Source organism: Bufo bufo, chromosome 4 (assembly GCF_905171765.1).
Source record: "Bufo bufo chromosome 4, aBufBuf1.1, whole genome shotgun sequence".
NCBI classification, from domain to species: Eukaryota; Metazoa; Chordata; class Amphibia; order Anura; family Bufonidae; genus Bufo; species Bufo bufo.
In genome coordinates this window covers 131,722,731-131,737,381 of record NC_053392.1, presented here as the reverse complement: position 1 = coordinate 131,737,381, position 14,651 = coordinate 131,722,731, and the positions used below count along the sequence as shown (strand labels likewise).

Below are 14,651 nucleotides of genomic sequence, written 5' to 3'. Positions count from 1 at the left end.
TGAATTTAAGAGGGAAATAGGTCTACAATTTTGGGGAGAATCAGGGGGCTTGCCCAATTTAGGTAAAGTGACTATCAGAGCCATCAGCATGTCTGATGGGAAGGGGGAACCAGACATTGTGTTTTGGAACATAGAAAGAAGAAAGGGGGCCAAGGTGGTATAATAGTGTCTATAGTATTCGTTTGATAGCCCATCAGGGCCTGGGGATTTACCTAAGGGAAGAGATAGGATCAATTTATTCAGTTTGGGTTCCAAGATTGGGGCATTTAAAAGAGTTAATTGTGTTTGAGAGAGCCGGGGCAACTTGTAACATATCTAAGAAGTCTTAGACTAGGGAGTCATAGTCAGCCGGTAGGGAGGATCTATCTTTAAGGTTATATAGGTCTTTATAGTAAAGGCGAAATTGTTCCGCTATGTCTCTCGGGTCTAAAGTTTTTGCTTTAGTTATCATACACCTGTTTTATATAAGTATTGCGATCGGATATGGTGAGGGCATATAGTCATCTATCGGACCCCCCTCCCCTAGTGCATTTGCATAGCGCCTGATGATTTTCGACCTTCATCATGGCGTATGAATGTATATTTTGTATGCCTATACATCTAACTTTGATGGAATATGTATCCTACTCTTTGGGCCGTATTTATCTGCCCATTTTCAGCTGCGACACATTGTGTTTATAGCAATATCCTCTGTGTATATATTTTTTCTCTTTGAAAGGTAAATATGTATTTCACCTTTGATTCATTGGGTGATGTGATGGCTGTCAGGTGATCAAGACTGAGAGCACTGATGTTATAACCTCACTGTTTATGGCGCTTTGTCCCTAATTAGGGCATTTAGCAGCCGCCTTAGATCACTTTGTAAATTTGTATCTTTTCTTACCCTCTGGTACTTTGGACCAATGGACGGTCTGTTGTTAGGCTTCACCCAAAGGGAGTGGCTATCTTGACATAAGGAGCGACATGCAGCGGCTGCGCTACGGCCATTACAGTGACGGTGGCTACGTACTGCTGCGCGCACCATATCAGAGGCGCGCAGCACTTTGTTCTATTTAGTTACTTTGCTTCACCTCCACGCTGACTCCTGATGAATTGCTGGCGAGGTCCAGCAAGGAAACGCGTTGAGTAGGAAGGGAAGTGAGAAACAGATGTAGCCGCGTCTTGTACTGAGGGCATTTGATAGGGATGAAAGATAGGGCAGTAACAGGCTAGATAGTATGCCACATTGCCGCTGATCCAAGTGAGCAAGGGGAATTGTGTTCACTAGACTTAGGGCATCACATTGTGCATGTGTTGGCAGTTTGCTATATGTGTGTCTGTATGCGCAATCTATCTCTACCCTCAGAAAGGTGGGAGTCACAGCAGCGGTACCACTGAATGCACTCCATGCTCATTCGGCAGGACTGTGGGATCAGTGGTTAGGCGGAGCCTTCCCACCACCCCCCATATTGAAGTGGGCAGCACGGTGGCTCAGTGGTTAGCACTTGTACATTGCAACGCTGGGGTCCTAGGTTTGAATCCGACCAAGGACAACATCTGCATGGAGTTTGTATGTTCTCCCTGTGTTTGTGTGGGTTTCCTCCCACACCCCAAAGACATACTGATGGGGACCTTAGATTGTGAGCCTCGTTGGGGACAGTTGGTTGCTAATGTCTGTAAAGTGCTGTGGAATATAGTAGTGCTATATAAGTGCATAAAATAAATAAATAAAAAGAAGATAGGAGGCAGATAGCTATCTTCTTTTTTTAGCGCTATCTATTTATAAGTTAATCAGTACACAGACTGGACAGCACTGGCAGATCTCCTTCAGTGCCCTGCAAAGGCTGCTGAGAGCATCCACCAGGGGGCGCTGGTTTCTTATGTATTGATATTCCTACAATCAGTGATATATGTAAGCAGAGAGCTCCACCTGGTGGTGGTTGCGGGTAACCACGATTCTCTGAAGGAAAGCACAGCTGCAGGCAGCCCTGGTCATTGGTGCTTTATACTATCTCTTAGGGGACAGCTGGTTGGCACTGGTCACTATGCCAACATTCCACTAAATACATGCTTGCTGTAAAGCTTTGGATATAATATCTGTTCAGATACATCCGCCCCCTCAGCAGCCTCTGCTGTTTCTCACAAAAGGTGATAAATAATACTATTGCACTGTATTTCCCGGTGCTTTCCCTTACAACGCGTCTTATTCTAATTACGAAGGGGGGAAAAAGGGTTCCTGAAATAACGTCAGGAGTTCGTTCCCTTTCTACTCCCATAATAGGAAATGATGCGGACGGGCTGTTTTGCCCATATCCAACATGGCGCTGTAGGCTGGGAGCGGTCACGTGACTGACAGGCTGGTGACGAGCTGTACGTGGAGTGTCCCGTCTAGCTGCAGAATACGGAACTCGCTGGTGGAAGCGCTGGCCTGGCATGCTGCTCTGTCACTGCTGAGGCGAGGCGTGGAGTCGAGTCGTCAGGTGACGGTGCGTGGCGTCAGCCATCTTGTGTTGTTGGGCTTGTGGATTCGCTTCGGGTGAGAAGCTGTGAGAGGTACAGTCCTGTTATTAGCCGGGCGGGTGGCGGGCTCCTGGGCCTGTGGGCCGGTGGTGGATACAGGCGGGGGGCGGCGGGTTCCCGGAAATGTCCGCGCAGAGTGTGGAGACATGTGCTGCCTGCCGCAAACATATGTCCTGTGTAGGGACATGTATGTGCAGCAGTGTAGAGCATGGGGGCTGCAGGGGAGGAGCTCCAGCCTGGCTTTACTTGTGATATTTGCAGCACTTTCCTCATTCTACTCTTTGAAGCCATTTTGAACCCTCTTTTTGCTCCAGCCCTTCTATATTTCCTGCTACTTAGAGGGGGTTTCCATTTCTATTAGAAACTTTTTTATAACTTGTCCTCCTGTAGAGAAGTTGGCTTATGTCCTGTCATTAGGACTACAGTCTCCGCCACATGTAAACATTGCGCCATGTCCCCGCTGACACCTGTCTGCGCACAGTGACGACCTCTAGTCGGGCATACAGACGGGGAGCACGACGCCAGCAATATTTTGGATGATTCTGGTTGGGGATATGCTGTGAGATTTCAGCTGATCTCATCCACACGCTGTAGAAAATAAAACCTCCACGCCGTCAGTGACACACGTGGCGGTCTGTACATGGCGGTTGGGTTAGGGTGTGGGTTTTCCCTGCTGTTTCCACTGTTTGCGGTGCACGGGGTAAAATCTTCACATAACACACAGATTCACAGAGGACAATTTCCGCTGTGTGTGGACTGACCCTATGGAGGTTATCACATGAAAAATGTAATCCCCCCTCCGCAGGGTCGCCATCCATCAGTGGAACAGCGTCCTGAGCCCCCCGGTCCTCCTCACTACATGGCTGCGGTGGGGAAGCAAATGAATGGAGCAGCAGATGAGCGTGCATGGTGCTGGTGCAGACAGTACAAGCTGCTTCTGTGAGCCCCGTATAAGTGAATAGAGAGGATACTGGGAGTTGTAGTTTCAGAACAGCTGGAGGTTGCTGATCCCAGAGATAGATCATCAGTATCAGATTGGTGGGTCCAACCCCCGGATCTACCACGATCAGCTGGTTTGTTGCTGCACTGAAAAGTATAGAGTGTACGGAGCGGAAGCAGAAGGCCCAGTACACATGCTGTAGTTCACAGAATAGATCACAGCAGCATGTCCAGTGTGACTTATTGGGGACCAGAGCGCACACAGAAGTACGACGTTCCGGCTACACAGTATCCTTTCTCTACTTGATAAAGGCTACTGTGTAGTGAAAAGTATTTGTGTGTGCGCTCTGGTCCCCAATAAAAGTCACACTGGACATGCTGCTGTGATCTCTTCTGTGAACTACTCGCATCCATGGGACGGCGTTGGATTGGCTGTTCCTCCACGGCTGGTGCATTCCAGACAGGCCAGAAGGTCCATTTTGTGCTGCTCTACAACTGTTTTTATCAGTACACATGCTGGTGACTGCAACCCATTCATTTGTATGGAAGCTGAGCCACAGTACCCTGACACAGCCATTACACAGTATAGGGAGGGTTCTGCCTCCAGCCCTGGCACAGCCATTACGCAGTGTATGGAGCGGTCTGCCTCCAGCCCTGGCACAGCCATTACACAGTATAGGGAGGGTTCTGCCTCCAGCCCTGGCACAGCTATTACACAGTATAGGGAGGGTTCTGCCTCCAGCCCTGGCACAGCCATTACGCAGTGTATGGAGCGGTCTGCCTCCAGCCCTGGCACAGCCATTACACAGTATAGGGAGGGTTCTGCCTCCAGCCCTGGCACAGCCATTACACAGTATAGGGAGGGTTCTGCCTCCAGCCCTGGCACAGCCATTACACAGTGTATGGAGCGGTCTGCCTCCAGCCCTGGCACAGCCATTACACAGTGTATGGAGCGGTCTGCCTCCAGCCCTGGCACAGCCATTACACAGTGTATGGAGCGGTCTGCCTCCAGCCCTGGCACAGCCATTACACAGTATAGGGAGGGTTCTGCCTCCAGCCCTGGCACAGCCATTACACAGTGTATGGAGCGGTCTGCCTCCAGCCATGGCACAGCCATTACACAGTATAGGGAGGGTTCTGCCTCCAGCCCTGGCACAGCCATTACACAGTGTATGGAGCGGTCTGCCTCCAGCCCTGGCACAGCCATTACACAGTGTATGGAGCGGTTTGCCTCCAGCCCTGGCACAGCCATTACACAGTGTATGGAGCGGTCTGCCTCCAGCCCTGGCACAGCCATTACACAGTGTATGGAGCGGTCTGCCTCCAGCCCTGGCACAGCCATTACACAGTATAGGGATGGTTCTGCCTCCAGCCCTGGCACAGTTATTACACAGTATAGGGAGGGTTCTGCCTCCAGCCCTGGCACAGTTATTACACAGTATAGGGAGGGTTCTGCCTCCAGCCCTGGCACAGCCATTACACAGTATAGGGATGGTTCTGCCTCCAGCCCTGGCACAGCCATTGCACAGTATAGGGATGGTTCTGCCTCCAGCCCTGGCACAGTTATTACACAGTATAGGGAGGGTTCTGCCTCCAGCCCTGGCACAGCTATTACACAGTATAGGGATGGTTCTGCCTCCAGCCCTGGCACAGCTATTACACAGTATAGGGAGGGTTCTGCCTCCAGCCCTGGCACAGCTATTACACAGTATAGGGAGGGTTCTGCCTCCAGCCCTGGCACAGCTATTACACAGTATAGGGAGGGTTCTGCCTCCAGCCCTGGCACAGCTATTACACAGTATAGGGAGGGTTCTGCCTCCAGCCCTGGCACAGTTATTACACAGTATAGGGATGGTTCTGCCTCCAGCCCTGGCACAGCCATTGCACAGTATAGGGAGGGTTCTGCCTCCAGCCCTGGCACAGTTATTACACAGTATAGGGAGGGTTCTGCCTCCAGCCCTGGCACAGCTATTACACAGTATAGGGAGGGTTCTGCCTCCAGCCCTGGCACAGCTATTACACAGTATAGGGATGGTTCTGCCTCCAGCCCTGGCACAGCCATTGCACAGTATAGGGATGGTTCTGCCTCCAGCCCTGGCACAGTTATTACACAGTATAGGGAGGATTCTGCCTCCAGCCCTGGCACAGCTATTACACAGTATAGGGATGGTAAGACCTCATGCGCACCACTGTATTGGATCAGTGTCCTATCCACATTTTCACGTTTTGCACACAGACCCATTCATTTCTGTGGGGACGCTAAAACATCTATGTGCTGTTTGCATCCCTGTGTCCGTTCTGCAAACTATAGAACATGTCCTATTCTTGTCCGTATTGCAGACAAGAATATTAATTTCCGGTAATGGGAGTGCAAAAAATGCGGTTTGCACACACAAAGTGGCCGTATTTTGCGCATCCTTGTTTTACCGACTGCAATCCAGACATGGTCGTGTGCTTGAGGCCTAAGTGATGCACAGGGGTGCAGTCCAAAAAGGTTAAATCCGAGCCTAAAAGAGTCTGTCCAGACACTTTCTCAGCTGTTGGTGTTTTCTTGGTAAGGAGCCCCAGTCACAATGTTACAAGACGGAGCGTGCACTCACGTGGATTGTTGTCTCCGCCATGCAGCAGTTGTCAGACGAAACTGCACACTGGTTGTCAGATTGCCAACTCAACCATCTGACACCCAGCTACTATCTTGCACAGGCCAGATCTGACAGAAGAGTATGCCTGGCCTACCCCTTTAGGCCTCGTCCACATCTCTGTGTCTGTCTGACATCTGTGAAAGAATCAGTCTGTGTTTATCCGTGAAAATGTCCGTCTGTTCGTTTTTGCTCTCCATGTGTCATCCATATTCCACGGATGTTGCTCAGTTGAAAATGAATTTCCAGAGCATCTCCTATCAGTCTTTAGTGAAAAACGGATGCAACACAGAAGCCATCCATGTTGTGTTGGTGATTTTCATGGAACCATAAACTATAATGGGTGTGTTTGGTGTCCACATCATGGACCAAAGTAGTTCATGTCTTTGTGATTTTTTTTTCACTGACTGATGTGTGACCAGACACATTGAAATAAATAGGTGTGGAAAATGCAGACCGGCAGTGTGAATGAGGCCTAACGCTCCATTCACACGTCCATGGAATGGGTCCACACCCATTCCGCAATACCTGGAACGGGTGCGGACCCATTCATTCTCAATGGGGCAGGAATGGATGCAGAGAGCTCACAAGTGTGCTCTCCGCTTCAACATTTCCGGAGCGTGGCCCTGATCTTCCGGTCCGCAGATCAGGAAAAAAATAGAACATGTCCTATTCTTGTCTGCAATTGCGGACAAGAATAGGCATTTCTATGGGGGTGTCGGCCGGGTGTATTGTGGATCCGCAATACACCACAGACGTGTGAATGGACCCTTAGGCCCCTATCACACGGGTGAGTATTCCGCGCGGATGCGATGCGTGAGTTGAACGCATTGCACCCGCACTGAATACCGACCCATTCATTTCTATGGGGCTGTTCACATGAGCTGTGATTTTCACGCATCACTTGTGCGTTGCGTGAAAATCGCAGCATGCTCTATATTCTGCGTTTTTCACGCAGCGCAGGCCCCATAGAAGTGAATGGGGTCGCGTGAAAATCGCAAGCATCCGCAAGCAAGTGCGGATGCGGTGCGATTTTCACGCACGGTTGCTAGGAGACGATCGGGATGGAGACCCGATCATTATTATTTTCCCTTATAACATGGTTATAAGGGAAAATAATAGCATTCTGAATACAGAATGCATAGTACAATAGCGCTGGAGGGGTTAAAAAAATATAAAAAATAATTTAACTCGCCTTCGTCCACTTGATCGCGCAGCCGGCATCTCGTCTTTCTCCTTTGCTGAACAGGACCTGTGGTGAGCATTCATTGCAGGAAAATGACCTGTGGTGACGTCACTCCGGTCATCACATGATCCATCACATGATCTTTTACCATGGTGATGGATCATGTGATGACCGGAGTGACGTCACCACAGGTCCTGTTCCTGCAATGAATGCTCACCACAGGTCCTGTTCAGCAAAGGAGACAGACGAGAAGCCGGCTGCGCGATCAACTGGACTAAGGCTACTTTCACACTAGCGTTCGGGTGTCCGCTCGTGCGCACCGTTTGAAGGGGCTCACGAGCGGCCCCGAACGCATCCGTCTGGCCCCAATGCATTCTCAGTGGAGGCGGATCCACTGAGAATGCATCCGCCTGCCAGCGTTCAGCCTCCGCTCCGCTCAGTGAGCGGACACCTGAACGTTGCTTGCAGCGTTCGGGTGTCCGCCTGGCCGTGCGGAGGCGAGCGGATCCGTCCAGACTTACAATGTAAGTCAATGGGGGCGGATCCGCTTGAAGATGACACCATATGGCTCAATCTTCAAGCGGATCCGTTCCCCATTGACTTACAATGAACGGATCCGCTCAGACAACTTTCACACTTAGAAAATTTTCTAAGTTTTAATGCAGACGGATCCGTTCTGAACGGATGCGAACGTCTGCATTATCGGAGCGGATCCGTCTGATGAAACATCAGACGGATCCGCTCCGAACGCTAGTGTGAAAGTAGCCTAAGGTGAGTTAAATTATTATTATTATTTTTGTTTAACCCCTCCAGCGCTATTTTACTATGCATTCTGTATTCAGAATGCTATTATTTAACCTTATAACCATCTTATAAGGGAAAATAATACAATCTACAGAACACCGATCCCAAGCCCGAACTTCTGTGAAGAGGTTTGGGTACCAAACATGCGCGATTTTTCTCACTCGAGTGCAAAACGCATTACAATGTTTTGCACCCGCACATTTTCCCGCAACGCCTGTGTGAAAGGGGCCTTAAAAGGGTTTTCCAGGACTTTTTAATTTTTTTTACTGACTACCTTTCCTCAGGATAAGTCATCGGTATCTGATCGGTAGGAGTCTGACACCCGGGACCCCCGCCGATCAGCTGTTTTGAGAAGGCAACAGCTCTAGGAATAGCAGCGAAAAGGCTGTGGCGCTCACAGGAACGCAGGTGCCTTCTCAAAACGCTGATCAGCGGGGGTCCGATCAGATATTGATTACCTATCCTGAGGATATGTAGAGCGGGTGTGCCCTCTTTACAGATCTCAGCATGGTTGCGGATGAGAATAGCCCCTTCTATGGGGGTGACAATAAAACAGGATGCACATGGAAGCTGTCCTTTTTTTTACGTATCAGTTTTTGTGAAAATTTGATGTGACCCATATGCATGAGGCCTTGGTCATGAAAACATCTGATTTCTTCGTCTCACAAATCTCCATTTCCGAGAATATCAGCAACCTTTCCATATGTGATACCCGCAGCTTTAGTACCTTACCACATTGCCTTTGTGGTTGTGAAGTGCCATGCACACCTGGAGGGCTCCGCACCCTGGCTTCCACATGCGCTTAGTTTGCATAAACCCAGGGCACAATAATGGTGTGGATTTACAGGGCCTCATGCCCATGACTGTATTAGGGAACCCTACCACACAGGTCCTGGATACAGCACCTATAGAAGGTTATGGACCCATGCCGTACCTCGGTCTCTGAATCTCGCTTGGATTTTTTCTATTACTTGCAATTTGAAAACCCTATCCACGTGAATTGTACTTTACTTGCTGTGGCATCTGCACCCGAAATTCGCCAAGTTTGAACTTGGCCGTAGCAGCCACCTCTGTTGTGGTAACGCTGCGGATTGTCACTGCTGCTAGATTTGTACCAAAATCCACATTTCACGCATGCAGATTTGCAGGCTGGTGTATGCTATGTGTGAACCTGACCTAAAACAGCCACTTTCTCAGCTGTTGGTGTTTTCTTGGTAAGGAGCCCCAGCCACAATGTTACAAGACGGAGCGTGCACTCACGTGGATTGTCGTCTCCACCGTGCAGCAGTTCGCCGGACCAGGTATAGATCTCAGTGGATGCACGCAAAGACTCAGGTCAGGTTCACAGATAATGTACCCCAGCCTACAAATCTGCAAAACGAAGAGAATACGACAAGTTTGGTCCTTTTTGTGGGACGACGGTGCGGACATGACGGATGTGGGCAGTACACCGTGCTAGCTGCCTCATGAAATGAATCTGATACCCCAAAAATGTGCTTCTGATACTGACCACAAATACGGGCGTATACCGGGGGCCTTAGAGGGAGGGGGCTCTGTGTGTTCTCTGATTGCCCAGCCCCACGCCTTCTTCAAAGTAGCAGCATACTAATCTCTTGTCACAGCATTTAAAGGGCATCTGTCAGCAGATTTGTACATTGATGAGGTTTTCACTGCCTGGTTCTGTCAATCAAAGTGCAGAGAGCGTGGCAGGAGCAGGGAAAGCTGAGCCTCTAGGTGTAATGCTAACGCCCCCGTTGCTCCTGGAGGCTCATTTGCATATATTTAATAATTTTTCTCAGCATTGCGGGCACATATGAACATGGGACCAACACAGATGCCTTCAGCTGCCAAGTGCACATGTAACAGGTCAGCCAGTGTCATAGGTACAAAACTGCTGACAGATGCCACAAGTAGCATAGACAGCAATGGTAAAGTATTGCAGTCTATGATATAAGCAAACGATCACATGTCCAAAATAAAAGTAGAGAAAAAAAAAAGTGAAATGTACCCCAAAATATGGTGACACAAAAAAGGGTAAGAAAAATTCTACAAATTTGGTATTGTAATTAAACTGACTCATAGAATTCAGATCAGGTCAGTTTTTAGTGCATAGTTTCACTTTACTGAATTATTTTCCTTTTTTAATACACGGTCATACAACGTGTCCAACTGAAAACACCCTTGTATTACTAAGGGATCAGAAAAGTAATGACATGTTTATAGGGGTCCATTCACACGTCCGTAGTGTATTGCGGATCTGCAATACACCCGGCCGGCACCCTCATAGAAATGTCTATTCTTGTCCGCAGTTGTAGACAAGAATAGGACATGTTCTATTTTTTTCCGGAGCCGCGGACTGAAAGATCGGCGGCGCGATTGGAAATTCGGTTGCTGTCCGCATCTATTCCGTCCCCATAGAGAATGAGTGGGTCCGCACAATTGCAGGCCACAATTGCAGACGTGTGAATGGAGCCTAATGGGACGGGGTTAAATCTCTGAGCATCTTTTTATAGGGGTTGTCTCATTACATAAACTTCTCCCCTATCCTCAGCATAGGTCATAAGGGTCTGATTGCTGGAGCCCCCACCAATAAAGAGAACAGGGGCCTGAGCTCCCCCATTTGTATGGAGCAGTGGTCTTGCTGGCGTGTTACTTCATTAAAGGGGTATTCCAGTTATAACACAGAGTAGGGAATAACTGCCGCTTGGACCCCCACTGATCATGGGAATGGGGGCCCCATACCCTGTGAAGCCCCCCTGAAATGGACAGTGCTGGTTGAAAAAGCACGCTGCTGCTTTATTCATTTCTATGTGAGTGCTGTAGATAGCGGAGTACAACGCTCTATCTCCAGTGCTCCCTTAGAAATGAATTTGGATAGGGGTTGAAGTGTTAAAACTGGAATACCCCTTTAAGCTTTGGGGGGCTGCCGGAGTGCAAGCACTTAACTATCTCTAGCAGTCCCACCGAGTTGAATGGAGTAGTGAACTTGCATTGGTGTTTTATTTTTTTAAACCTTTATGTAAAACCATCTTAGAGGTGTTTTCCAGGGTTAAATAAAAAAAAAATGGCTGCTTTTTTTTTTTTATATATATAAAAACAGCGCCACGCCTGTCCACATGGTCTGGAATTGCATCTCAGCCCCATTGACCTTAGTGGAGCTGAGCAGTAATAGCAGACACAACTCGTGGGCTGCTTCGTTTGTCTCTTCCTGGACAACCCCTTTAATAATCATTTCTGCAGAGATTGCAAACTGATTGTAGATATTTGCATGTTATACTTTGTATGAGTGGAGCTCCTTTATCCCGCAGCTCGTCAGTGTGGGGGGAGTCGGAGTGTCTGGGTTGTATGTTTTGTCTTCAACACTTGTTATTTTGAGGGTTTAAATGGCTCCATGAACCGTGAATAGGAGAGGAAGAAATCTGCAGAAAGCAATGTATAAAATGCAGAAATGTAAGTGTCCACCCAGGAGCCAGGGACCATCCATTACACATTATAAGGCTGAGTCAGCGGGAACGGAGGGCGGTTTTTATTTTTCCTGATCATAAGTTGTCATTTAAATTACTACTGACACATTTTATATATTATATGGCAGTGGTGTAATTCTGTATATATCTAACCTTCACTTTATCAGACATCAGTACAGGTCTGGCCTGGTCTACAGGTAATTGAGGAGTATCAGACCCGCGCACGGGCAGACAACTTCTGTTTGAACTTCTTAGGCCTACCCCACACAAGTGAGTTGGTCAGTGATTTTCATTTAATACCAGGAGTGAAGTCTTCACAGAGATAAGGTATGATGGAAAGCTTTCCTCCTGTGTTTTTGACCCATTGCAGCTTTTTGCTCACAAGTAGGCTACATGCACACGACCATATGTTTTGCGTCTGCACAAAAAAGCAAAAACAGATGACATCCGTATGCCATCGTTTTTTTTTTTTTTTTTTTTGTGGGTTCATTGTAACAATGCCTAAAACGGGCAAGAATAAGACATGTTCTATTTTTTTGCGGGGCTACGGAACGGACATACGGATGCGGATAGCACACGGTGCGCTGTCCGCATTTTTTGTGGACCCATTGAAATTAATGGGTCTGCATCCTATCCGCAAAAAAGAAAACGGAACAGACACAGAAACAAAATACATTTGTGTGCATGAGGCTTTAGGGATGAGTGAGGTTTGGGTTTTATTACAATTCCAATATGAATTCCATTACCACGGGCCATAATCCCGGAATTCTATGACTGAATGCATAACGGAATTCCTTTAAGAGGCATGCTGTCATAATAGAAGTCTTTGGGTCGCATAACGGATCCGTCTGGTTCCTGTTATGCAGGAGAGGACTTAAAGGCATTCCGTCATAGAATTCCGTTATGGCCTGTGGTAACAGAATCCTTATAGGAATTGTAATAAATCCCGAACTCAAACTTGTTCGCTCATCCCTACTCACAATCACTGATGGAAATCACTGACGTGTGAACTAGGCCTTTAAGTTAATGCACATTGTGGTTTAGAGCCCTTTCACACTTGCGTTCTTTTCTTCCGGCATAGAGTTCCGTCGTCTGGGCTCTATGCCGGAAGAATCCTGATCAGGATTATCCCAATGCATTCTGAATGGAGAGAAATCTGTTCAGGATGCATCAGGATGTCTTCAGTTCCGGAACGGAACGGTTTTTGGCCGGAGAAAATACCGCAGCATGCTGCGCTTTTTGCTCCGGCCAAAAAGCCTGAACACTTGCCGCAAGGCCGGATCCGGAATTAATGCCTATTGAAAGGCATTAATCCGGATCCGGCCTTAAGCCAAACGTCGTTTCGGCGCATCGCCGGATCCGACGTTTAGCTTTTTCAGAGTGGTTACCATGGCTGCCGGGACGCTAAAGTCCTGGCAGCCATGGTAAAGTGTAGCGGGGAGCAGCATACTTACCGTCCGTGCGGCTCCCCGGGCGCTCCAAAATGACGTCAGGGCGCCCCACGCGCATGGATGACGTGATCACATGGATCACGTCATCCATGCGCATGGGGCGCTCTGACGTCATTCTGGAGCGCCCCGGGAGCCGCATGGACTGTAAGTATACTGCTCCCCACTACTACTATGGCAGCCAGGACTTTAATAGCGTCCTGGCTGCCATAGTAACACTGAATGCATTTTGAAGACGGATCCGTCTTCAAATGCTTTCAGTTCACTTGCGTTTTTCCGGATCCGGCGTGTAATTCCGGCAAATGGAGTACACGCCGGATCCGGACAACGCAAGTGTGAAAGAGCCCTTACTCTGGCAGCAGAGCGCAGTTGTTGTACTGTATGTTGCAAGGACATTGCAGAGGGAGCTTGTGATCTCCTTAGGGTACTTTCACACTTGCGTTGTTTGATTCCGGCAGGCAGTTCCGTTGCAAACGTATGTAATTTTTTCTGACTGATCAGGCAGAAAAATGCATTGCAATACCGGATCAGTTTTTCCGGTGTCATCAGGCAAAACAGATCAGGTATTTTTTTTTTTCTTCTCATTCTTAGACCGGAAGGACGGATCCAGCATTCCGGTAAGGTTGCGTTCACACGAGCGTGTCCGGATTAGTTCCGGATGCGTCCCGGTGTGTTGCGGCAAACCCGCGCGAGTAGGAATGAAATTGCAGTCAGTTTTGACTGCGATTGTGTTCCGATGTTCAGTTTTTATCGCGCTGATGCAATGTGTTTTGCACGCGCGTGATAAAAAAACGACTGTGGTACCCAGACCCGAACTTCTTCACTGAAGTTCAGGTTTGGGTTCGGTGTTGTGTAGATGTTATTATTTTCCCTTATAACATGGTTATAAGGGAAAATAATAGCATTCTGAATACAGAATGCTTAGTAGGTGATCAATTGAGGGTTAAAAAATAAAAAAAATTAACTCACCTTGTCCTCTTGTTCGCGTAGTTCTCCCGGTCTTTAGTTCTTTAAAAAGATGAACTATGGGCTAAAGGACCTTTGGTGACGTCAGATCACATCCTCCAATCACATGGTACAACACCGCGGTGATGGACCCTGTGATTGGAGCATGTGATCTGACGTCACCAAAGGTCCTTTAGCCCATAGTTCATCTTTTTAAAGAACTAAAGACCGGGAGAACTACGCGAACAAGAGGACAAGGTGAGTTAATTTTTTTTATTTTTTAACCCTCAATTGATCACCTACTAAGCATTCTGTATTCAGAATGCTATTATTTTCCCTTATAACCATGTTATAAGGGAAAATAATACAGTGTATAGACAGTCACCTAGCAACCATGCGTGAAAATCGCACCGCATCCGCACTTGCTTGCGGATGCATGCGATTTTCACGCAACCCCATTCACTTCTATGGGGCCTGCGTTGCGTGAAAAACGCAGAATATAGAGCATGCTGCTATTTTCACGCAACGCATAAGTGATGCGTGAAAATCATCGCTCATCTGAACAGCCCCATTGAAATGAATGGGTCCAGATTCAGTGCGGGTGCAATGCGTTCACCTACCGCATTGCACCCGCGCGGAAATCTCGCCCTTGTGAACGCAGCCTAAGTCTTCAGTTTTTTTCGCCGGATATAAAACCGTAGCATGCTACGGTTTTCTCTTTTGCCTG

At 48.1% G+C, this 14,651-nt stretch overlaps 1 protein-coding gene across 4 annotated transcripts in view; it reads left to right on the top strand.

The window, feature by feature from the left end:
* Window positions 1-2,367: 2,367 nt before the first annotated feature.
* Window positions 2,368-14,651, top strand: part of GIGYF2 (GRB10 interacting GYF protein 2) — a 190,457-nt gene continuing 178,173 nt past the window's right edge. For 2 of the 4 annotated variants that reach the window (XM_040427904.1, XM_040427900.1), the window contains exon 1: window positions 2,388-2,532. The gene's annotated coding sequence lies outside the window, so the exon portion shown is untranslated. Of the gene's footprint in view, window positions 2,533-14,651 lie in introns of all 4 variants that reach the window. The other 2 variants (XM_040427902.1, XM_040427901.1) reach the window with 2 other exon arrangements.